At 38.6% G+C, this 26,598-nt stretch overlaps 1 long non-coding RNA gene across 1 annotated transcript; it reads right to left on the bottom strand.

Annotated features, from left to right (window-relative positions):
• Positions 1-6,502: 6,502 nt before the first annotated feature.
• LOC133247151 (uncharacterized) lies at positions 6,503-18,182 on the bottom strand. The gene is made up of 3 exons (XR_009736278.1): positions 18,084-18,182; positions 14,149-14,293; positions 6,503-7,429 (listed from the first exon to the last, which is right to left on the bottom strand). It is a non-coding gene; the product is annotated as an uncharacterized LOC133247151 (long non-coding RNA).
• Positions 18,183-26,598: the final 8,416 nt, after the last annotated feature.

Genomic DNA, 26,598 nt, shown 5'->3' with positions numbered 1-26,598 from the left:
CGTAAGACCAGAAACTATAAAACTCCTAGAGGAGAACATAGGCAAAACACTCTCTGACATACATCACAGCAGGATCCTCTATGACCCACCTCCCAGAATATTGGAAATAAAAGCAAAAATAAACAAATGGGACCTAATTAACCTTAAAAGCTTCTGCACATCAAAGGAAACTATTAGCAAGGTGAAAAGACAGCCTTCAGAATGGGAGAAAATAATAGCAAATGAAGCAACTGACAAACAACTAATCTCAAAAATATACAAGCAATTCCTACAGCTCAACTCCAGAAAAATAAACGACCCAATCAAAAAATGGGCCAAAGAACTAAATAGACATTTCTCTAAAGAGCCTCTTGATGAAAGTGAAAGAGGAGAGTGAAAAAGTTGGCTTAAAGCTCAACATTCAGAAAACAAAGATCATGGCATAAGGTGCCATCACTTCATGGAAAACAGATGGGGAAACAGTGGAAATGGTGGCTGACTTTATTTTGGGGGGCTCCAAAATCACTGTAGATGGTGACTGCAGCCATGAAATTAAAAGACACTTGCTCCTTGGAATAAAAGTTATGACCAAACTAGACAGCTTATTAAAAAGCAGAAACGTTACTTTGCCAACAAAGGTCTGTCTAGTCAAAGCTATGGTTTTTCCAGTAGTCATGTATGGATGTGAGAGTCAGACTATAAAGAAAGCTGAACACTGAAGAATCTATGCTTTTGAACTGTGGTGTTGGAGAAGACTCTTGAGAGTCTCTTGGACTGCAGGGAGATCCAACCAGTCCATCCTAAAGTAAATCAGTCCTGAATATTCATTGTTGAAGCTGTAACTCCAATACTTTGGCCACCTGCTTCAAAGAACTGACTCATTTGAAAAGGCCCTGATGCTGGGAAAGATTGAAGGTGAGAGGAGAAGGGGACAACAGAGGATGAGATGGCTGGGTGGCATCACCGACTCAATGGACATAAGTTTGAGTAAACTCCAGGAGTTGTTGATGGACAGGGAGGCCTGGTGTGCTGCAGTCCATGAGGTCACAAAGAGTCAGACATGACTGAGTGACTGAAATGACATATCCGAGACCTATCAGTGTGATTCTATAACACATGTGTATTTAAATATGCATATTGAGTTGTCAATCAGTTCGGTTCAGTTGCTCAGTCATGTCCAACTCTTTGCAACCCCATGAATCGCAGCACACCAGGCCTCCTTGTCCATCACCAACACTCGGAGTTCACTCAGACTCACGTCCATCGAGTCAGTGATGCCATCCAGCCATCTCATCCTCCGTCGTCCCCTTCTCCTTCTGCCACCAATCCCTCCCAGCATCAGAGTCTTTTCCAATGAGTCAACTCTTTGCATGAGGTGGCCAAAGTACTGGAGTTTCAGCTTCAGCATCATTCCTTCCAAAGAAATCCCAGGGCTGATCTCCTTCAGAATGGACTGGTTGGATCTCCTTGCAGTCCAAGGGACTCTCAAGAGTCTTCTCCAGCACCACACTTAAAAGCATCAATTCTTTGGCCCTCAGCCTTCTTCACAGTCCAACTCTCACATCCATACATGACCACAGGAAAAACCATAGCCTTGACTAGATGGACTTTTGATGGCAACATAATGTCTCTGCTTTTCAATATGCTATCTAGGTTGGACATAACTTTCCTTCCAAGGAGTAAGTGTCTTTTAATTTCATGGCTGTAGTCACCATCTGCAGTGATTTTGAAGCCCCAAAAAATAAAGTCTAACACTGTTTCCACTGTTTCCCCATCTATTTCCCATGAAGTGATGGGACTGGATGCCATGATTTTTGTTTTCTGAATGTTGAGCTTTAAGCCAACTTTTTCACTCTCCTCTTTCACTTTCATCAAGAGGCTTTTGAGTTCCTCTTCACTTTCTGCCATAAGCGTGGTGTCATCTGCATATCTGAGGTTATTGATATTTCTCCTGGCAATCTTGATTCCAGCTTGTGTTTCTTCCAGTCCAGCGTTTCTCCTGATGTACTCTGCATATAAGTTAAATAAGCAGGGTGACAATATACAGCCTTGATGTACTCCTTTTCCTATTTGGAACCAGTCTGTTGTTCCATGTCCAGTTCTAACTGTTGCTTCCTGACCTGCATACAGATTCCTCAAAAGGCAGGTCAGGTGGTCTGGTATTCCCATCAATGTCAATAGGGCTATAAATTTATGCACTTAATTTCTAGTAAATTCCACTTAGTAAATAATATATATAATTTTTCCCTAGAAATCTGTAAATATCTATAGGCAAGAATGCTGTTTTATTCATCTTTGTATTAGCAGGGCTCTGCTCAATTCCTGAACTTAGTAAATACTTTAATCTTTTAAACGATTAAGTAGTCATTGAATTTAATTAAATGACTACATTCATTTAATGACTACTGTTTAGTAGTCATTTTAATTTCATGTATATGAAATTGACATGATCAGGAAATGTGTTTTGAACAATATTATTTGGCAGCCATGAGTAAGACAGTGTGCACAGTTCATCCAGAAGGCTACTGAAACTCCAAGGAAAAAGGCTGTAAAGACCTGAGCTAGGCTGGTCCACGGAGAACAGAGAGGGGGACACAAATGTAATCACCAAGAGGGAATTGGTCCCACTTGGCAGCAGTTTCCTAAACCAGAACTTGTGTGAAGTTAAGCCTAGAATGGTTTCTACCCTTGGTTAAGTGCTTAGGGATACAAAGTAACTACTAGCTGTCAGAGATTAAAAAGGAACCCACTCCAGCACTCTTGCCTGGAAAATCCCATGGAAGGAGGAGCCTGGTAGGCTGCAGTCCAGTTGGGTTGCTAGGAGTCGGACACGACTGAGCGACTTCACTTTCACCTTTCACTTGCATGTGTTGGAGGAGGAAATGGCAACCCACTCCAGTGTTCTTGCCTGGAGAATCCCAGGGACGGCAGGGCCTGGTGGGCTGCCGTCTATGGGGTTGTACAGAGTTGGACACGACTGAAGTGACTTAGCAGCAGCAGTAGAAAGAGCTTTAGAAGGAATATAGTTTTAGAAAGGAAAGTATTCAAACAGCTCATCCATTTAAATTGTCTGCATTTAAGTGTTCTGTCTAGCTAAAACATGAAACACATCCATCAAGACTGAAAAATACCCTTATGTTCAATATGAGATTGTTAATAGGGCTTCAAGTGCTCAACTTTAACAATAACAGTGAAAGCAATTATTATCAACTTTCAGTTAACAATCACAAGTAAATTCATATGTGAAACACTTGCTGGATTTGATATGTGTATGTATATTCATCTCAAACTGGAATTGGAACTGTTTCCAATTCCACACTTAAAAGAAACAAGTTAGTAAGTACTGTGGTGCCTGGGGTCTTTATTATCTTCAAACAGTGGTGAAATAGAATATAAAGAGAAAGAAAAAGAAGAGATTCATGTCTCCATAGTAATATCATTATAGGCATAATTTACAAGTATAACTTTTTTACATTACAAAAATATGAAGCTATATTCTTAGCATTAGAATTTTACCTATGAAAAATAACGAAAAGTTGTCCAAAGTACCTTGAATATCTACAGAATTTTTTTTTTTGTATCTCACTCTTACTTATTTTTACTTAGTATTTTTTTGAGATACATGCCTATCGAATGTTATATCTCATTTGTCTTTAAATTTTATGCATTATTTTACAAAGTATAATTTAGAAAGATGTGGTAGGAAACTACAACTTTTGACTTTTGGTGAGTTTTTTCAATTTCAGATTTGACTACTGTATTCTTTGACATAAATTCTGTGAGAAACCAATCTCTATTACAGGGAATTTCTTTTGAAGGCATGTTTGTACAACACAGTTTAATCTAATACCAATATTTATTATATATAATAGTGGATGAAAATTATTTGCATGGTTTTTAATTAAAACATTAAGAAATACTCTCAGTGCACACCAAACAGTATTAGTCACATATGCAAACAGGGTCAATCAAACTCTTATTGAAAGAAGGACCTAAAATTCTAAAATTGCAATTACAAAAAAGTAATATACTAATTATTGAAATTAAATGATAGAAATAAACCACAGAGCTCTGTTTAGAATCTTTAACAATTTGCAGGGAAACTATCTCAGAGGTAAGGGAGACCACTGATAAACTGCTGCTGCTGCTGCTGCTAAGTCGCTTCAGTTGTGTCTGACTCTGTGCAACCCCATGGACGGCAGCCCACCAGGCTCCCCTGTCCCTGGGATTCTCCAGGCAAGAACACTGGAGTGGGTTGCCATTTCCTTCTCCAACGCATGAAAGTGAAAAGTGAAAGTGAAGACACTCAGTCATGTCCAACTCTTAGCAACCCCATGGACTACAGCCCACCAAGCTCCTCCATCCATGGAAGAGTTCTGGAGTGGGGTGCCATTGCCTTCTCCTGATAAACTGCTAACTGCTAGTGCCAAAAAAAAAAAAAAAAAAAGAACGTGAATGAAAGGAATGCAACTTGACTTAGGAAAAAGAAGTTAAAATAAAAAAAAAAAAAAAGAAGAAGAAGAAAGAAAATCACTTACCTCTCACTGGGTGCCTCTTCCCAGCCATACTAGTCTCACTAGTCAAGAGGGTCCTGAGGCTGTTAACTTTCATTTCCATAGTATATGTGGTCATTTTGCCACCAAAGATCCATCTAGTCAAAGCTATGGCTTTTTCAGTAGTCACGTATAGCCTCTCAAGTTGGACAAAATAAAGCTGAGTGCTGAAGAATGGGTGCTTTTGAACTGTGGTGTTGAAGACTCTTGAGTGTCCCTTGGACAGCAAGGAGATCCAACCAGTCCATCCTAAAGGAAATCAGTCCTGAATATTCATTGGAAGGACTGATGCTGAAGCTGAAACTTCAATACTTTGGCCACCTGCTTCAAAGAACGGATTCATTTGAAAAGACCCTGATGATGGGAAAGATTGAAGTGGGAGGAGAAGGGGACAACAGAGGATGAGATGGTTGGATGGCATCACCAACTCAATGGACATGAGTTTGGGTAAACTCTGGGAGCTGGTGATGGACAGGGAGGCCTGGCGTGCTGCAGTCCATGGGGTCGCAAAGAGTCGGACGCGACTGAGTGACTGCACTGAACTGAACTGAAGCTTCCTCGTACATGTACCACAAAATCCTGTTCTAAGCAGAGTTTGGTCCTTATTCTTAGTAAACTTTATAAACATTTCATTATTGCATTCTTGAATTATTTCTAGTCTAGGAGGAATGGAAGAAGAAAGAAAGAAAGAAAAAAAAAAAAAAGAACCCAAGTGCCTGCTATGCACACAGGCCATCCTGAGGAAAATATACATGCCCACTGCTGCCTTCTGCTTGGGACAGTGGCATCCAGGACCATGGACAGTTCTGCCCTCCCCTTTGACCAAAGTTAACTGCACCTAACAGGCTCCTTCATTTTCTGACGCACTGAGCATCTTTAAGTATTCTCTGAGGGGCAGGCATCAATCTAGAATTTCTTCAGCTGAATTATATTGAACAGCTAGTGCTCACTGTCCAGTTTTCCACAAGCATGTTGTCTATGCCCCTTGACTTTACCAAAATATAGGATGGTCACCGGTCTCCTGTGACAAAAAGCCCTGCCCAGTGGGCATTCCTTGAACAAGATGGTGAATTTCCAAATGAACCAGATTCTCCTGTAACTCTAAGGCATGCAGAGAGATTCAGATAATGGTTGCAAAAACCTTGAGAAAGCACATGTTATGAAAAAAATCGGCTAGTGTGATGAATTGGAGAAGGCAATAGCAACCCACTCCAGTACTCTTGCCGGGCAAATCCCATGGACGGAGGAGCCTGGTAGGCTGCAGTCCATGGGGTCATGAAGAGTTGGACACGACTGAGTGACTTCACTTTCACTTTTCATTTTCATGCATTGAAGAAGGAAATGGCAACCCACTCCAGTGTTCTTGCCTGGAGAATCCCAGGGACGGGGGAGCCTGGTGGGCTGCCATCTCTGGGGTTGCACAGAGTCAGACATGACTGAAGCAACTTAGCAGCAGTTAGCAGCAGTGTGATGAATAGTGAAAAAGTAATCATAGACCCCAAAATATTAGAGGCAGAGAGATGGAGAGAACAGAAGAAAGTCACCCAAATCATAGAACACTAGTATACTTTGGGGGAAAAAAAAAAAAAGCCTGTTTCTGAGGAATCAGTGAGTTCCTCTGAATAATCTTCCAGCTTCCAAATGTCAAACCAGTCTCTGTAAGGCCTGCCTTAAAGGCAATTGCTGCCTTTCACAAGTTCTAGCTGCTATTTCCTCCTGCATGTTCGTATAATAAACCTCCTTTATGTATCCCTTTTCTTTGCAAACTAAAAGAATCAAACAAAAAAGGGACAAAAGGGACACCCAAGTTTCTGAGTCAGAGAGGAAACTCAACACATCATGTAAAACTTGAACATCTATATTTCTTTCCCAGCTGCCACGTACAAGCCAAGTCCTGCTGCCTGACTGCTGGGCAGGAGAGCTGACTCAGCCCCATGCCATTCTGAGGGTGACTGCTTGCACCTCCAAGGGTTTCTGTGTCCTTGGGGATGTAGAAGGATTGTGGGTATGCCCTGCTTTCTTTCTATTCAGCTCAATTTTACCATCAGGGTGATAAGTACATAATGCCATTTAAATAACCAAGGACCTACTTGAACTATTAATAAAGGACAAAGTATCATTTAAATATTCTTGTTTTGTTTTTTTTTCTTCTGAGAGGAAACTGTCTGAGAAGTTATTTTCTGACCCACAAAGTGTCCTTAAGCATCCTTGGAGGATGAGCAATCAAACTTGCAACACCTTAAGTTGCATCATCTTAAGCAGAGGCAAGTCATGAGCAACCAGTAGCCTGTGATGTCCGTTACGTAAACATTACGTAAGTTTTTGGTGGGCAAGTTTATCACTTCAAGGGTCACTGCGACCTGACTGAACACACACAGGACTCCAATGAAGTTTTATGCTTTTTTTTTTTACTCAAAGACATAAGCAATTTACCTAAGCTGTAGAGGTTTAGCAAGAGGAGGGGTGTAGGATATTACTCCACACCCTGAGCTAGACCCCACTGCCTCACTCCCTCCTTCATCCTGGATTGTCATTTGGGTGTGTTGCTTATTCTGTCTCTGCCCTTTACTTTCAAAAGATCTCTCTAACCCTCATTTTCTTCTTAGATGTTATGATACATTTCTATAGAAAATTAATCAGGTCCTACTTCCTATTGCCTTAAAATTTTTGATTTCAAGTGTTAGGTAAATATTCGCACATAATTTCTGCCATCTCTTATTGACCACTTACTGACCAAAGACGTATATTTTTGTTACCCAAATGATATTGACCAGAGATGTTTCAGTATTCACTTACATAACAAATCACCAGCAATAGGCCTTAGCTTCTGCAAAAATCCCCCAGCAAATTATATGTGAAGACAGAAACAGGCATTCATTTCTCAGTCTTGCTTTGTTCTGTAAGAGAAAGAGAGAAAGCAGTGAATGAATTCTGGTCTAGCTTTTAGGGATGAGAATTATTGACTTTAGTCCTGGCTTTCATTGGTTTTTCTTATTTTATTGTGAAGAACTCTGTTATATCCCCATGGGGAAGATACATTCCTATTAATATGATTTTAAAATAAATTTTAATTTTAGGATAGTTTTGGATGACAGAAAAATTGCAAAGATGGTACAAAGCATTTCCATATACCTCACCCTCAGTTTCCCCATTAGGAACATTAGTATGATACATTTCTTATAATTAATGAATAAATAATGATAGGTTCTTAATAACTAAACTCTCCATTTTTTTTCAGATTTCCTTAGTTGTTCCCAAACGCCTTCTTGTAGCTTCAGGGTTCCACCCAGGACACACATTATATGTAGTTAAGATGTCTCCTTAACTTCTTGATTGTCACAGTTTCTCGGACTTTCCTTATTTTTGATGGCCTGGGTAATTTTGAAGAGTACTGCCAGATTTTTTCATAACACATGCCTTCATTGAGATTTATCTGACCTTGGCTATGGGTTTTGGGGAGAAAGACCAGAGAGGTAATATTTTTTAGAGATCATTGTCATCAGAGTTCATCAAGGGTGTGTACTGTCAATACATCACTGTTGACGTTAGTCTTGATCACCTGACTGAGGTGTTGTTTGTCAGGCTTCTCTATGGTAGAATGGCTCTTTTCCCCTCTTTCCACACTGCCTCTTTGGGATGAAGTCCCTGTGTACAGCTCACACTTAGACAATGGGGAGTTATAATCCACTTCCTTCAGGACAAGATATCTACATAGATTATTCAGATTTTCCTATGTGAGAGATTTGTCTATTCCCCATTTATTTATTTATTCATTTATTTACATAAGTATGAACTCATACATATTAATTAATGATTTGGATGAAAATCCAGAACGGGCTGATCAAATTGCTCCAGCTCTGGCTACTGGGAGCTCTTTAGCTGGCTCCTGTATCATACATTCCATCTGTGGTAGTACTGCTTCTGAAATTAAAGATGCTCCAGGCTCAACTTGTATGTTTATTGACCACGTTCTAGATTTGACCATTTCTTCAAGAATCCTTGGTAACCAAGATCTAGAACCAGTGTGCTCATTATTGTGAAAGTGAAAGTGTTAGTCACCAAGTTTTGTCTGACTGTTTGCGACCCCATGGTCTGTAGCCCACCAGGCTCCTCTGTCCATGGGATTTACCAGGCAAGAATACTGGAGTGGGTTGCCATTTCCTCCTCCAGGGGATCCTCCCAACCCAAGCACTGAACCCAGGTCTCCTGCACTGCAGGCAGATTCTTTACCATCTAAGCCACCAGGTTTACCGAGATGATATTAATGTAATATTTTGACCACAAGTCTCAAGGAGTAACACATCTGGCCTAATGGTAAAAGGCCATCTGCCACCCTTGCTATGTCAGTAAAACCCACTATATCACTAAACTTTCAATCCATTAGAACTAGATTATCCACTAGAATTTATCTATTAGGACTTAGTTTATTCACTTTCAACTAGATACAATGTACAGCAAAGTACTTGATTCAGAGTAAAACCTTGGAAAATGCCTTTGTAACAACCTTTTGAGGAAAGACAAGCACAATCCCATTTACCAGTGAAGAAATAATAATACAGAGAATTATAATAACTTGTGCAAGTCACACAGATTAAAAGTACCTAGGTTAGAGTCTTCTCTTACCACAGCAAATTGCCTCTTGTTTTCTTCCTAAAATAAAAAATCTCACTAGTATCTTCATTCTTAAGGATTCCTCTTATACACCAGCCAGAGAAGCCTGGTTGGTGTAACTTTCCAGAATGTAGAGTGCCAATTGGCAACCTCAACAGAGGGCAAATGTGGGCTATTTTTGCAGATGGCAGATACCACTGATGGAGTTTAGCATTCTGCCAGTGAGCTTGTGCTGGACTTCAGTGTCCTCCTCCTCATAGCTCCAGTAGCCAATAAAGTGTTAGTAATGTCATTCTAATACGATAATTACATGGCTCTGATCAAAGCAAATAATGATTGCTGGTTCCCGTTTAAAGCGCCCATAATGAATGGAGAAGTCAGCCACAAAACATAGACCTTTTGGACCAAGTCAAAATTGCAAAATGTGTGCCACTCCCTGGATGAGGAGTTGGCAATTCAGACCACGCATTTATTTCCCTTCAATATACCGTGACTCTTTTCAACACAGAGAGTAAACAGTTCACTGTCCAAAGTCCTGAGGTTGGGAGTCCGAAGTTATCACTTCTCTAATTTTATTTACACCGCCCCCCCTTTCCCAGTCCCTGGCATAGATACAGTAGATAATCTCTGGTGATGTATTGTACCATGTCAGTAAGAGAATCTGTTCATTTATATAAAGAATGATGCAGGCTTCACCTTTCACAATCTAAACACAATACACGAGAATTTACAGAAGCCTCTACTGAGTAGAAGTTTGGAACTACTTTTCCAAACCCAAAGGCTCCCAAAGGGGGAAGAAAATATTCAGGAAATCTGAATCATATAAATCAAAGTATTAAATAAACAGATTATCTTTTTTTCTGCATTCATCTCAGATAAGGCAAAGCTGGCATTTTTTTATTGTGTAAGTTAAGATCAGGTTTTAGAAACTGGAAGAAACTTAGATGGAGTTAAGGAGGAATAATCGCTTGTCTATGGGAAAATTCTACCTGAAAAGAAATATAAATTAAACACTCAATCAACATTCTTCACATAGGTTTTTCCATGGTTCTGAGAGTGGTTGAAAAAGAAGCTGTACTTTTTATTGCTTTTAGCAAATTTTGATAGCAAGAAACTAACCATAAGAAGAGAATATTTTGAAGTTGAAGGAATTACCAAGTTTTTGTTTCTCTGATTTCGAGTTATATGTTATCTTTATATTTTAAATATTTCTTATTAGATACATCATTTGCAAATATCTTCTCCCATTCAGCAGGAGAACTTTTTGTTTTGTTGATAGTTCCCTTCACTATGAAAACGTTTTTTAAATTTGATGTAGTCCCATTTGTTTATTTTTGCTTTTATTTCCCTTGCCTGAGGAGACAGAGCCAAAAAATATTGCTGAGAGCAATGTCAAAGAGCATATTGCCTAGATTTTCTTCAAGAGTTCTTCCCTGGTGGCTCAGCAGTAAAGAATCTGCCTGCAATGTGGGAGACCCAGGTTCCATCCCTGGATCAGGAAGATCCCCTGGAGAAGGAAATGGCGACCCACTCCAGTATTCTTGCCTGGAGAATCCCATGGACAGAGGAGCCTGGTGGGCTCCAGTCCGTAGGTCACAAAGAGTTGGACACTTACACTTTCACTTTTCTGTGGTTTCAGGTCTTACATTTAAGTCCTTAGTTCAGTTTGAGTTTATTTTTGCATATGGCATAAGAAACTAGTCCAGTTTGATTCTTTTGCATTTAGCTATCCAGTTTTCCCAGCACTAACTGCCAGCATTCATTGTATCTTAGAGAAAGCAAGCGAATTTCAGAAAAGCATCTACTTCTGATTCATTGACTACACTAAACATTTGACTGTGTAGATCACAAAAAGCTGTAGAAAGTTTTAAAGAGACCACCTTACCTGTCTCCTGAGACCCTGTATGCAGGTCAAGAAGCAACAGTTAGAACCGGACATTGGAACAACAGATTGGTTCCAAATTGGGAAAAGGGGTATGACAAGGCTGTATATTGTCACCCTGCTTATTTAACTTATACTCAGAGTACATCATGCAAAATGCTGGGCTGGATGAATCACAAGCTGAAATCAAGATTGCTGGGAGTCAGTCCAGGTTCGATGCACGATACTGGATGCTTGGGGCTAGTGCACTGGGACGACCCAGAGGGATGGTATGGGGAAGGAGGAGGAAGGAGGGTTCAGGATGGGGAACACATGTATGCCTGTGGTGGATTCATTTTGATATTTGGCAAAACTAATACAATTATGTAAAGTTTAAAAATAAAATAAAATTTAAAAAAAAAAGATTGCTGGGAGAAATATCAACAACCTCAGATACGCAGATGATACCACTCTAATGGCAGAAAATGAAGAGGAACTGAAGAGCCTCTTGATGCGGGTGAAAGAGGAGAGTGAAAAAGCTGACTTAAAACTCAACATTCAAAAAAATGGTTAGGTGGTCCACTCCCATCACTGCATGGCAAATAGAAGGGGGAAAACTGGAAACAGTGACAAACTTTATTTTCTTGGGTTCCAAAATCATTGTAGACAATGACTTCAGCCATGACATTAAGATACATTTGCTCTTTGGAAGGAAAGTTATGACAAACCAGGAAAGCTATGATTTCTCTTGTGGCTCAGAAAGTAAAAAATTCACCTGCAGTGCAGGAAACCCAGGCCTGGAAGATCAGGAAGATACCCTGGAGAAGTAAATGGCACCCCACTCCAGTATTCTTGCCTGGAGCATTCCATGGACAGAGGAGCCTGGGAGGCTACAGTCCATGGGTTGCAGAGAGTCTGATACGACTGAGTCACTGACAAACCTAGACAGAGTTTAAAAAGCAGAGACATTACTTTGCTGACAAAGCTCCATATAGTCAAAGCTATGGTTTTTCCAATAGTCAAGTACGTACGTGAGAGAAGGACCATAGAGAAGGCTGAGCACCGAAGAACTGATGCTTTTGAACTGTGGTGCTGGAGAAGACTCTTGAGAGTCCCTTGGACTGCAAGGAGGTTAAACCAGTCGATCCTAAAGGAAATCATCCCTGAATATTCATTGGAATTACTGATGTTGAAGCTGAAGCTCCAGTACTTTGGCCGCTTGTGAAAAGCCGATCCTTTGGAAAAGACCCTGATGCTGGGAAAGACTGAAGCCAGGAGAAGGGGATGACAGAGGATGAGATGGCTGGATAGCATCTCTGATTCAATGGACATGAGTTTGAGCAAACTTTCTAAAATTGGTGTGTTCATATTATGTATTTCTTTCTGATGCAGTCATGGGAGACTGTGCATTTCCAGGAATTTATCCATTGAATTATACATTGAATCCATCTTGGCTATACTTCAAAATATATATTCTTTTGTAAAGTGTCAAAAATCTTGGCTGAACTCTTTTCTGCTGTTGAGTAGAAAGTGGAACTTTAGACAATAAGCTCGGATAATTAGTTGAGGAGATTTCCTAGCAAAATGTTGAAGATGTAACCTGGTTTCTCATTGCTGCTTATAGCAAATGTGAGAGCAGCAGATAAATTTTAAAAGGAACTGTTAAGCAAAAAGGAACTTTGTAATTTGGAAAAATTTCAGCCTGTTCAGATAGTATGATCTGAGACAGGGCCAAAGTCAGACTGTACAAGTTTTTTCTGGAGAGATTAGACATGCAACCCATGGATCCAATCAGTCATTTAAGCAGAACTGCTGCAAGCTTGGACAGAAAGGAGCAGAAATGAGATGAAATAAAGGCGACTGTTGGAATTCCGTGAATATATATAATAGATCCATGAATATATATAATCCTTCACAAAAAAATAAAATAACTCTAAGTGTCACTCAGAGGTCTCGTCAACAATTATGACTATCCTCCTATTTGTGGGTTGCCTACTTAAAAGTGTAGGTCTTGACTATATTACATCCCTGCCCTTCCTACCTATCTAATTGTAGTTCCTTCTTTATATTTCTAGTTACGGAAAATCTTTTCTGCTAGTCCTTAGGTCATTATCATACAGCTATTCTGTAAATAATTGTAATTATGGTGTGCTTATGGGAGGAATTGAGCTTAGGCTCCTCCTATACCAACACCTTGGCCACACAATAAATTCTTAAAAGTAGAATTGTTGTGTCAAATCTTATTTATTTTAAATTTGAATGTACAATGTCAAATTAATTAACAGGAAAACTGGATATAAGTGGTGAAAAAAAAACCCGTTTCACCATAATTTGTTAGACTGTGTGTATGTGTGTGGAAGTTGCTCAGTCATGTCCAACTCTTTGCGATCCTCTGGACCATAGCCCTCCTAGCTCCTCTGTCCATTTAATTCTCCAGGCAAGGATACTGGCGTGGGTTGCCATTCCCTCCTTCAGGGGATCTTCCCAACCCAGAGACTGAACCCAGGTCTCCTGCATTGCAGTCAGATTTTTTACTGTCTGGGCCACCAGGGAACTGTAAATTTCTCAAACTCAGGGACTGTTACTGTCCTGGATTTTACCCTATTCTCAGCATCGTAACTACATCTAGCATGCAGTCAGCACACACTAAATATTACTTGACTAAATTAATAGAGATTATGTGGGATTTAAAGAATTTAATTTGCATCTAATTACTTTTAGATTTGAAACTGAACCCCTTCTCTTCAATATACTCACTGGGAACATTTTGGCTATGAAGTAAGAACAATCCTCTCTCTTGACACTCTACATGAATTATGTACCCATTGTGCTTTGCCGTTTACCAGTTTGCATGACCTTAGGCTAATTGTTTAATATCTTAGAATTTCCAATTTTCCATCTGCAAGATGAGTATAATAAAACCTCACTCTGTCTACCTGTCAGAACTGTTGTGAGATTTAAAGGATATAATGTGAGGTAAAGGGAGTTTGTACAAAATAGAATGGTCTACAAATAAAAGAGATTAACAATTAAAGACAGGTTTAATGTTCTGGAATGCATTATACTTGACTCATATTAACCTGAAAAGATTCCTGCAAACATCCTAAAGCTCCAGGCTCAAAAGCTACCTTTTCTGGTGCTTACCTGAGGATGCCTCGTGATGGTGATTTCTTTTAAGATTGGGAAACAGCATTTTTTTTCCACGTTTATCTGTCATACTTAGTTGAACAAAGTCACTTCCCTTCTCCAAGCACGACATCTGCTATTTTCTCTTTGTAAGCACAGAAATCTAAAAGCAATAACATAAAAAAAATAAATAAATAAAACCCCTGCAGCTTAAGTATTGATTAAAAACAAGCTTGGTTCATTAAAAACACTGCTGGGATTTGAAGCACTTAGAGGTAATTTTATTTTACTTAGCATTAAAAAATACAGTGATTTATAGATCTTAGTGGCTCTGAGAAGGAGTTAGTTGTTATTTAAATAAGTTTTGGATGTAAAAAAAAGATTGTAGAGTAGAGGCCAAATAGCCCCTTATTCCATTTGGTACCTACATATGGGGAAGATAATTTTCTCCTTAAAATAATATTATGCTTCCGCAATATTTGTATAGCACTTTTCTACATAAGGATCTTTCATATAGTGTATCTATCTCTTTGTCTCATCCCGGAATTTCTTGGTCCTCCTCCAACAAAGACAAGGTCAGGAATGTGATGGAGGTGAGCTGAGTAGCCACTAGCTACTGTCTTTAGGGATTCTCCCAGAGAGGGAAAAAAATCTGTGCTCCTGTCAAAAGGAAATATGTGTTCCTATCTCAACCGACCGCATCATGCTCCTTCTTCCACTCAGGTGTCGTCTCGGTTGGAAGGAAGAATGGTGAGTCACAGGGTGACCCAGACCCTTCGCCCTCCTGGCAGGACATTCAGCTAACACCACGCTCCAGACAAAGTGAAATAAAAGCCATTGTGAACTGACATGATTTTTAGACTTGCTTAAAACTCTTTGATAATAAACTCTGTCATGGTTTTACATGCTTAGATTTTTTTTCTAAATATTTTAACACTGTTTTTCCTGAACATCTGTAATCTTCAGGATTGACACACATCCGTCACAGTGTTTGTTATATCCATGTATCACTTATGTTATTAGTGTCTTAATTTCTTTGTTTAAAGTAGATTTTTACTTAACTTTTATTTTAAAGGGAGTTTCAAAACCATCATTCTTTAAAACTATAAATATAAAATGATTATAAATAAAAATGCAACAAAACCAAAAGAGTTATAAAAATTCCACTTTATTATTATTGCATGCCCCAAAACTAGTTTTCTATCTTTTTAAAAGGGGCAGTGGTAGAAAGATGTTATGATAAATAGAGTGTCAACAGTTCTTGGTCTGAGTTGATCAGAGGATTGAGAGAGAGTTGAAAATGGAGCTATGTTCCTCATTGTTATGTAACATCATGTCCATGAACCACCTAAAAAGATCTGTCTGAAATCCAGTGATACTTAACATATCCTTTGGGAAGTACAATAGTGCTATATTTTTTTTCACGATGTATCTTTGAGCGCGTTTTACCTCCAAATCTGGTGCTCCTACTTAAGCAGATAAGGCAGATATGACAGCCATTTTTACTGTACAGACAAATATCCAAAGTGAGTTTTCCAATTTTCATCCAGATTCCTTGATATTTATTACTTAGTTGTAATCTCTGGCTATGACTGAAAAACTGAAACGGAGTCCATAGGAATAAATGGCATTTGGGGCCTATTATCCCAGAATGATCTTCAAAAAGAGCTTGGGGTGCAGAAGCAAGGTGCCAAGTTTCTCAAACTTTCATGTTCATGTACATAGTCTGCAGATGTTTTTAAAATGCAGGTCTAGGCAAGGCCTGAAATTTTATATTTCCCACAACTTTCAAAAGATGTCAGTGAATGTGTCAGAAGTGATAAGCTAATGTACTTCCATGGAGTAGCAAGTGTGTAGTTAAGGGACAGGCTGTGAATTCAAGCTTTGGAGTTTTAATGTCTACTGAATGCCAGATTCAACATTTTCAAATTATGTGAATATGGACAACTTATATAATTTCCTGCAGCCTGTCCTATCTGTTAAGTGGGATAAGAAAGAATGGGGGCTGCTCCACTGGATTGTTATGCCAAACAGATGAGTTTATACACGTAAAACACTTTGAACTATACCTGGCACTTATGAAGCCCTTAATTCACACTAGCTCTTATAACAAAGCCAAAGATGATAAGGAGGTCACATTTTCAGTATATTCTTCCTTGAATAGAAGACTGCTGCCACATGGGCCAAATTCTATTATTAGCACATCTTGGAAAACGCCTGCCATATCCCATCATATCTATGGTCACCCCTTGCTACTCTTCTTTAATAGACTCACTAAGTCTGTGTGATAAATTCTCAATCCCTTGTTTTATGACAAGGTCATAAAACGTAAGCTGGCTTGTGATAATTCCTCTAATGCTAACTTTTAGTTCTCACTCTCAGACATTCTAATCTTTTAGCCAGATCGAACAATTTCATACTAAATAGGCAATGCTTTCTCATATCTCTTTGCCTTCAAGAGATTAGAACTCTGGAAACCTAGCTTGTTTGCCCAGAGAATGTTACCTCCCAGTGGAGAACTAGAGTATCTTCTATGGAATTATACCTTTACCATCTTGGTTTTTTTGTTTGTTTTTCTTTTTTGCTATAGTACTCTTTATTATATGATTTTCTAGAATAGATATTAACTCTATGATTGTTCCATGTGTTAAATACTTGGGAGCAAAAACTACCACCAGCACCAGGTAGTAAAGTGAGAATTGTTATTTCAGCTATTTCAGCATTCATTATACTGGTTGGTGCACTAGTACTACACATGTCTTGAATTAATGAAAATTAGAAACTAAAATGATACACACATATATATGCTTATAGTATCCTCACTCATTCAGACAAATTTTCCTTCACTGGGGGATATAATAATGTTTGACTAGCCACAACTTGATACATATTAAAGGATCATGATTTTAAAGAATCTCTAAAAGGATTCAAAATTGATCCATAACATGTAATCAGTATTTCTCATATCCTTCACAAAAGAACTTTCAGTATGTAGTGTTTAAAAAATCCTGGACCCTATTCCATAATATATGTTTGTATATATATTTTATTTATTTTTTTTTTTGGTATTTTATTTTATTTTTTTTCTTTAATAGAAAATTATTTAATTAGTATACATGTGTTCCCCATCCTGAACCCTTCTCCCTCCTCCCTCCCCACACCATATTTTAAAACACAAAGATTTTACATTAATTATCATTAATTTTTTTAAAAAATTTCATTAGCTAATAATGCTTTTTAGTTCATCATTGTTTGCAAAAAATATGACTGAATTAATAAAACCTACACTATGTATCAGATTTTTATGACAGGCAATTTTTTATTTCTTTGTTTTCCAATATTTTGATATCCCAAGTTTAATTTTAAAAAACCCTTTTTCCTATTTTATGAAACTAAATGTAGTTTTATATTTCCTACAGTTTCATATTATTAACATATTGGCATTTTTTAAATCAGGAGGCATTTTTATATCTTTGATGTGATAATTATAACTCATAGTATCTTTTCAGAAAATTATGATATATAAAATTTTATTCTTTAAAATTAATGTTATCTTAAACACAATAAAATTCAGTATGTGAGGGGAAAAGTGGCTAGAAATTTATATGATCACATAGAAGGGATGCCTAGGGTATGACTGAAAGCATGATATATTGACAACACAGATCACCAATAGTGGACATTTTGATGTACATCTTCTTGTAAGGAGATATGTTACATATTATTGCTATGAGTGTCTAGGAACCACTGATTAGTCATGGAGACTGTCTCACATAAATACTCCTTGAAATCTGAAATGAAGAGGTAAAAGCACCACTTTTAATTCTGGCTATAATGAACTAGTTTGCATCAGACCAGTCCTCTCGCCAGTAACAACAGGAAAAGATGGATAATGCACATTTAAAACACCTTTTTGAAAAAATGAGAGAGCGAATAGAGCACCCAATTTATACCTAAGATCCTGATGAGAAGTGCAGAGGGACAGTCTGTCATTTAGCACATTTTCATCAGTGATGGATGAGCCACTGAGTAGGTTGAGCAGTTTCAAAAGCCTGGAAAGAAAAGAAAAACTAGAGACTATCAATGAGGAGGGAACCTGGTGAAATTCTCAGTTTTTCAGTTGGATTCTTAAATGGCTACACCAAAAATTAATGGAGAATCAGATACAGTCTTCACAGTGACAGAAAGACAATTTAATCTATGATAGGCTTCAGTGATTTTTCCAAATCTAACTCCTGCTACAGGCCAGAGGAAATCCTCAATGAAGAAACATAAGATCTTCAAAAGATCCAATTTGTATCTATAACTTTTCATATATAATTTTCAGCATGCTATCACAAATAATTTGATACAGCAATAGATTACACTGCATTTGACACATGAATTATTACAGTCAAGACTTTTAAAAGTCTACTGGAGATTCTGATCTTAGAGATATCAGACTTTGACTTTGAGATAGTTATAATTAAAATATTTAATAAAATTGGGGGGGTGGTAATATGGTTAATTTTGGCACATAACCAGGATCTCTGAAGAATTACTATGGAAACCATGGAAAACCAAGAGTAAAAGAACACAATAAATATCAAAATAATTCAGTAGGTAGAATTAACAGCAGATTAGACAAACTAAAGAGAAGTGTAGTTGGAGAGAAATAAGTTAGTAGAATATAATAAGATTTTGGATAAGAAAGCTGTAGTACATGTACACAATGGAGTATTACTCAGCCATTAAAAAGAATCCATTCTAATGAGGTGGATGAAACTGGAGCCTATTATACATAGTGAAGTAAGCCAGAAAGAAAAACACCAATATAGTATACTAATGCATATATATGGAATTTAGAAAGATGGTAATGATAACCCTGTATGTGAGACAGCAAAAGAGACACAGATGTATAGAACAGTCTTTTGGACTTTGTGGGAGAGGGTGAAGGTGGGATAATACGGGAGAATGGCACTGAAACATGTATAATATCATATATGAAATGAATCACCAGTCCAGGTTAGATGTATGATACTGGATGCTTGGGGCTGGTGCACTGGGATGACCCAGAGGGATGGTATGGGGAGGGTGGAGGGATGGGGGGTTCAGGATGGGGAACACATGTATACCTGTGGCGGATTCATGTTGATGTATGGCAAAACCAATACAATATTGTAAAGTAATTAACCTTCAATTAAAATAAATAAATTTATATTAAAAAAATAAAAAGATTAAAGTAAGGAGAGTAAAAGAAAGAAAATACAGAAAACTAGTTTATACATAAAACTACAAAATATTATTGAGAGATACTATAGAATGCAAAAAGAGTTGGAGGGATTTTCATAGATTGGAAGACTCAACAATGCAAAAATATCAATTTCCTTCAGATTTATATATAATTTCAATGAAATCAATTAAAATTCTAGACATATTTTTTCTTTTTTTTTTTTTCGTTTCATACATGACATTTCACATGTTTCAATGCCATTCTCCCAAATCTTCCCACCCTCTCTCTCTCCCACAGAGACATATTTTTTCATGACATATGACAAATTGATTTTTAAAATGAAGAGAAGATACAGAGAGGCAGGAATAGTTAGACAATTTTGAAGAAGAAAAGTAAAGAAGATACACAATGATCTTATCTGTATGTGGGTCAGGAAGTGACAGAACTGGACATGGAACAACAGACTGGTTCCAAATAGGAAAAGGAGTACGTCAAGGCTATAATATTGTCACCCTGCTTATTTAACTTATATACTGAGTACATCATGAGAAACGCTGGGCTAGATGAAGCACAAGCTGGAATCAAGACTGTTGGGAGAAATATCAATAATTTCAGATATGCAGATAACACCACCCATAAGGCAGAAAGTGAAGAGGAACTAAAAAGCCTCTTGAGAAAAGTGAAAGAGGAGAGTGAAAAAGTTGGCTTAAAAATCAACATTCAGTACACGAAGATCATGGCATCTTAGTCCCATCACTTCATGGGAAATAGATGGCGAAACAGTGGAAACAGTGACAGACTTTATTTTAGGGGGCTCCAAAATCACTGCAGATGGTGATTGCAGCCACGAAATTAAAAGACGCTTACTCCTTGGAAGAAAAATTATCACCAACCTAGACAGCATATTAAAAAGCAAAGATGTTACTTCGCCAACAGAGGTCCATCTAGTCAAGGCTATGTTTTTCCAGTGGTCATGTATGGATATGAGAATTGGACTGTGAAGAAAGCTGAGCACTGAAGAATTGATGCTTTTGAACTGTGGTGTTGGAGAAGACTCTTGAGAGTTCCTTGGATTGCAAGGAGATCCAACCAGTCCATCCTAAAGGAGATCGGTCCTGGGTGTTCATTGGAAGGACTGATGTTGAAGCTGAAACTAGCAATACTTTGGCCACCTGATGCGAAGAGCTGACTCATTTGAAAAGACCCTGATGCTGGGAAAGACTGAAGGCGGGAGGAGAAGGGGATGACAGAGGATGAGATGGATGGATGGCCTCACCAATTCAATGGACATGGGTTTGAGTAAACTCAGGGAGCTGGTGATGGACAGGGAGGCCTGGCGTGCTGCAGTCCATGGGGTCACAAAGAGTGAGACACGACTGAGTGCCTAAACCGAACTGAAATGAATGATCTTAATGTTAGTTACCATTCCAATCTTTTTTATGCAAATTTGGTCATTTTTTTCAGTAAATAGATTTTTTAAAGAATCAATATCCTCTTTACATGACCTATCTTTTTTCATCATATAATTTATCATCCATCATTCTTTAAATTTTCATGTTTTCACAGATATCATTATAAAATATAAATATATGAAATGGCTAAGTAATTTATATTAATAGTGTAACCCAACTGTAAATAAAGATTCAGAATCACATTTGTAACCACATTTTTTACTACATTTAAATTGTAATTAGATAGCATTGTTTAACAAACACTTTATATTTTTAGTTTTGCTGCTTCTTTTTGTCCATTTCTTTAATAGGTTAATAATAATTACAATAAAAACGACCTAAAAAGGTAGTCTCATATACTAGCCTAGAACTTAACCTTCTTGTGCTGTGCTTAGTTGTTAAGTCCTGCCCGACTGTGTGACCCCATGTACTGTAGCTCGCCAGGCTTTTCTGTCCATGAATTCTCCAGACAACCTGGAGTGGGTTGCCATGCCCTTCTCCAGGGGATCTTCCCAACCCAGGATCAAATCCAGGTATCCCTGCATTGCAGGTGGATTCTTTACTGTCTGAGACACCAGGGAAGCTCTAACCTCTTCTTGCTGCTGCTGCTAAGTCACTTCAGTCATGTCCGACTCTATGTGACCCCATAGATGGCAGCCTACCAGGTTCCTCTGTCCCTGGGACTCTCCAGGCAAGAACACTTGAGTGGGTTGCCATTTCCTTCTCCAACGCATGAAAGTGAAAAGTGAAAGCGAAGTCGCTCAGCCGTGTCCGACTCTTAGCAATCCCATGGACTGCAGCCCACCAGGCTCCCCAAGTCCCTGGGACTCTCCAGGCAAGAACACTGGAGTGCGTTGCCATTTCCTTCTCCAATGCATGAAAGGGAAAAGTCAAAGTGAAGTCGCTCAGCGGTGTCTGACTCTTAGCGACCCCATGGACTGCAGCCTACCAGGCTCCTCCATCCGTGGGATTTTCCAGGCAAGAGTACTGGAGTGGGGTGCCATTGCCTTCTCCGAACCTCTTCTTAGGTAGTTCTAAAACTGACCCTGAAATAAGATTCAAACAATTTTTATTTGTTGGTTTGATCAAGTATTATTTTATTGTATCCTACACACAGCACTTTTCTCATTTACTTTGTAAAATCTTTTAGTGATAATCATTTAAATTCATGATTATGTACACACTATAAAAAAGAGGTGAATTTACACAATTTTTGCTCAGGGGGATGCCATTTCATTTTTTGTGTTCATCGTTTAAACAAGCATTAAGTATATTCTACTCCTTCTTGACTCTTTATCACCACCTACCATCAAGTCACATGTTATAATTAGAATGATGACAGTAACGTCTGTGCTGTTATCTTAATAATTTAATGTTCCTTTGAACCTTTTGATAAATTATTTATTTTAGGAAATCTATTCTCATACTTCTAACATTGTTTAGTTTCTTCATTCCTGAATTATCATTGCAAATTAACACATATTTTCAAAATAAGGTATAGTAAAGTGGTAAACTGGATGCAACGAAATCACACTGAGAAAGTGGAACTAAGCAATACAACAGTAAACGAATGATCTGATCTACAGTAATTGCAGCAGAAAGATGAGCAGATACTTGAGAATCAAGTTTTTCTCTAAGTAATTGAAATAAAAATAAAAATTAGACTGGTTTACAAGGTGATAAAGAAAATAGCCTTGCAATATGACAGATTCAATAAGCAGTTATTATACTATTCTATGGAGAAGGCAATGGCACCCCACTCCAGTACTCTTGCCTGGAAAATCCCATGGAAGGAGGAGCCTGGTGGGCTGCAGTCCATGGGGTCGCTAAGTGTCAGGCACGACTGAGAGACTTCACTTTCACTTTTCACTTTCATGCATTGGAGAAGGAAATGGCAACCCACTCCAGTGTTCTTGCCTGGAGAATCCCAGGGACGGCAGAGCCTGGTGGGCTGCCTTCTATGGGGTCGCACAGAGTCAGACATGACTGAAGTGACTTAGCAGCAGCAGCAGCAGCATAGCTACTCCATCCCATTTGTTGTTGTTGTTCAGTCGCTCAGTCGTGTCCAACTCTTTGCGACCCCATGGACAGCAGCATGCCAGGCTTCCCTGTCCATCACCAACTCCCAGAGTTTTCTCATCATGCAGTCAGTGATGCCATCCAATCATCTCATTCTTTGTCACCCCCTTCTCCTCCTGCCTTCAGTCCCAGCATCAGGGTCTTTCCCAATGAGTTGGCTCTTTGCATCAGGTGGCCTAAGATTGGAGCTTCAGCTCCAGCATCAGTCCCTCCAATTAATATTGGGTTGATTTCCTTTAGGATTGACTAGTTTGATCTTCGTGCAGTCCAAGGGACTCTCAAGAGTCTTCTCCAGCATCACAATCCAAAAGCATCAATTCAGCATCAATTCAATTCAAATAATGCCATAATTACTATGTGTTGCTTATTGTAGAACAGTACACTCTATTCACACTGATACAACTATCCCATGGAATTCCTAGTATTATAAAAGAACCCACTGTCAAATCACATCTATGAAACTGGCTGACATAGTAAAGTGGGATTCTACTGATTTGCATACTGGTTGGCATGCATTAAAATGCCTTTCAAGAGGGTACACACTCAAAAGTCTTTGCCTCTTAATATTCAGGAAAATTTGGCATTGAACTGAAATGTGCTTTGGTTGTCCTACAGTTGTGAAAACTCACTGACATCCTTGTATGATTTGTCATCTGGAAGTACTCTAGTTTGAAATGCAAGATTGCAAGTACTCTGAAGTCTGTTTTTAGATGAATCCAGGTTACTACAGCTGCACGGAATATGTTCCCTTGCTCTGTTTGGTCTCTACTCAAGCTGAGTTTTGTTTTCTTTCTGTGTGTGTGTTTAAGTCTTTTATTTGATGTGAACCATTTAAAAATTCTTTTGAATTTGTTACAATATTGCTTCTTCTTTTTCTTTTCTTTAATGTTTTTTGTCCACAAGGCATGTGGAATCTTAGCTCCCTGACCAGGGATCAAACCCACAGCCTCTGCATTGGAAAGCAAATTCTTAACCAGTGGACTGTGAGGAAATCCCTCAGACTGAGCTTTGGTATGATGCTTTCCCTGAATAGACAGGGAGGGTTTGAGTATACTTTGTGGATGTGTTCTAGCTACTACTTTTTGTTGTCATTTAGTCACTAAGTAACGTTCAACTCTTTTGTGATCCCATGGAATGCAGCCCACTAAGGCTCCTCTATCTGTGGGATTTCCCAGGCAAGAATACTGGAGTGGGTTGTCATTCCTTCTCCAGGGGATCTTCCTGACCCACGGGATCTTCCTGACCCAGGGGATCTTCTCAACTTAGGGATCTCCAATGCAGGCAGATTCTTTACCACTGAGCTACCGTGATATAAAACTTATACTACTTCATAAAAGTTTGTTGCAAGATATGCTGCTGCTGCTGCTAAATCACTTCAGTTGTGTCCAACTCTGTGTAACCCCATAGGCGGCAGCCCACCAGGCTCCCCATCGCTCAGATTCTCCAGGCAAAAACACTGGAGTGGGTTGCCATTTCCTTCTCCAATCCATGAAAGTGAAAAGTGAAAGTGATGTCTCTCAGTCATGTCTGACTCTTAGCGACCGCATGGACTGCAGCCTGCCAGGCTCCTCTGTCCATGGATTTTCCAGGCAAGAGTACTGGCAAGAGTGGGGTATCATTGCCTTCTCCGGTTGGAAGATATACCTGGAGCAATAAGAGAGATGAAATACCAGGGAATCTAACAATAGTAACTGGGAGGTTTTGATGACCAAGAGTGACTTCATTTCTCTATCATTACTCTCTAATCTACCTTACTCTAACCTTAGGCATACAATATGAAATTAGTAGATCAGATATATGTAAAATTAATTCAAAATGTTTAATTTTATAGTTCAGTATAATGACTTTAAAAGCTGGGACTATAAGGCACAGGTATATCAATAAAATATATTTAAAATTCAGTAAGATACTGTTTGGGCTTCCCTGGTGGCTCAGACAATGAAGAATCCGCCTCCAGTGTGGGAGACCTGGGTTCTATCCCTGGGCTGGGAAGATCCACTGGAGAAAGGAACGGCTACCCACTCCAGTATTCCTGCCTGGAGAATTCCATAGTCAGAGGAGCATGGTGAGCTACAGTCCATGGGGTCTCAAAGAGTTGGACAGGATTGAGTGACTAGGCACACACACAAGGTACTGTTTACTTCTTGATGGCTCAGCAGTAAAGAATCCTCCTGCAGTGTAGGAGACAAAAGAGACACGGGTTCAGCCCCTGGGTGGGGAAGATCCTCTAGAGAAGGAAATGGCAACCCACTCCAGTATTCCTGCCTGGGAAATCCCATGGACAGAGGAGCCAGACGGGCTATAGTCCAGACGATCGCAAAAGAGTTGAACATGACTGAGCCACAGAGCACAGAAGATACTGTTTTATTATCTTTGGAAAGATTCTAACAGATAAAAAAGAAAGTACATAGAGCATTCAGAGCTGAATACTTTAGAAAATTCACTAGTTATATGAAACCAGTGGCATAATCACCTTGAGTAAGATTAGACTCTAATCCGAATTTTGGCTGCAATAAGACTCAAACGTTCCTTTTTGTGCTACATAACCAGTGTTCTCTGTAAATTTTGAAGTCTGTGGGCTGTAAGAAGGGTTTCATTAGAGCTGTCAAAAGAAAATTACAAAAAAAACACAAGACCCTCTGGTACTGAACATCTTCAAGTTGTATTCCTGGTTTAAATCTCTGGTCAATAAGTAATATTTGTTATCTAAGAAAGTTACCGTATAAAAACGGTCCATGTGGAGTATTACTCAGCCATTAAAAAGAATACATTTGAATCAGTTCTAATGAGGTGGATGAAACTGGAGCCTATTATACAGAGTGAAGTAAGCCAGAAGGAAAAACATCAATACAGTATACTAACGCATATATATGGAATTTAGAAAGATGGTAACGATAACCCTGTGTACAAGACAGCAAAAGAGACATTGATGTATAGAACAGTCTTATGGAATCTGTTGCAGAGGGAGAGGGTGGGAAGATTTGGGAGAATGGCATTGAAACATGTATAGTATCATGTATGAAACGAGTTGCCAGTCCAGGTTCGATGCACGATGCTGGATGCTTGGGGCTGGTGCACTGGGACGATCCAGGGGGATGGTATGGGGAGGGAGGAGGGAGGGGGGTTCAGGATGGGGAACACATGTATACCTGTGGCAGATTCATTTTGATGTTTGGCAAAACTAATACAATTTGTAAAGTTTAAAAATAAAAATAAAAAAGGTCCATGTGGAGACTCTTAAACTGTAGTGAATTTAAAGACTTATCCATAGGGAACTAAAATACATGAAGATAAAAATTTAATATTGTTAAAGTTTATAATTATAATTTTTACAATAATTCTTAGTTTTTCAAGTTGAGGAAGGAGACTACATATTAATAACAAATCATCTTATAAGTGATTGCTCACATTTGTTAGACTTCCAAACAGAATAGAAATAGTTGTAAAGTAAGCTTAAACGTTTAAGATCCAGCTTCTTTAAGATGAAATATATATTTTAAAAACTAAATTTGACCTCTGAATAATCTTTTGTGTCTGAAAAAGTCATTTTGAATCCATCAAAATTCACTCTACCAATAAGAAACTTCAAAGTTGATAAAATATTTTTTCATTACTATAATCTGCACCTTAGGTAATTTATGATAGCTATTTTCCATCACAGTGTGGGTTTTATTGTGCCTCTATAGAGAAACAAGTTTTCACAAGCAATTGATCAATCAGCATCTT

The sequence above is a fragment of the Bos javanicus genome, chromosome 5 (genome assembly GCF_032452875.1).
Source record: "Bos javanicus breed banteng chromosome 5, ARS-OSU_banteng_1.0, whole genome shotgun sequence".
Classification (NCBI taxonomy): domain Eukaryota; kingdom Metazoa; phylum Chordata; class Mammalia; order Artiodactyla; family Bovidae; genus Bos; species Bos javanicus.
The sequence above is the reverse complement of the archived record's forward strand: the minus strand, read 5'-3'. Positions and strand labels throughout refer to the sequence as shown.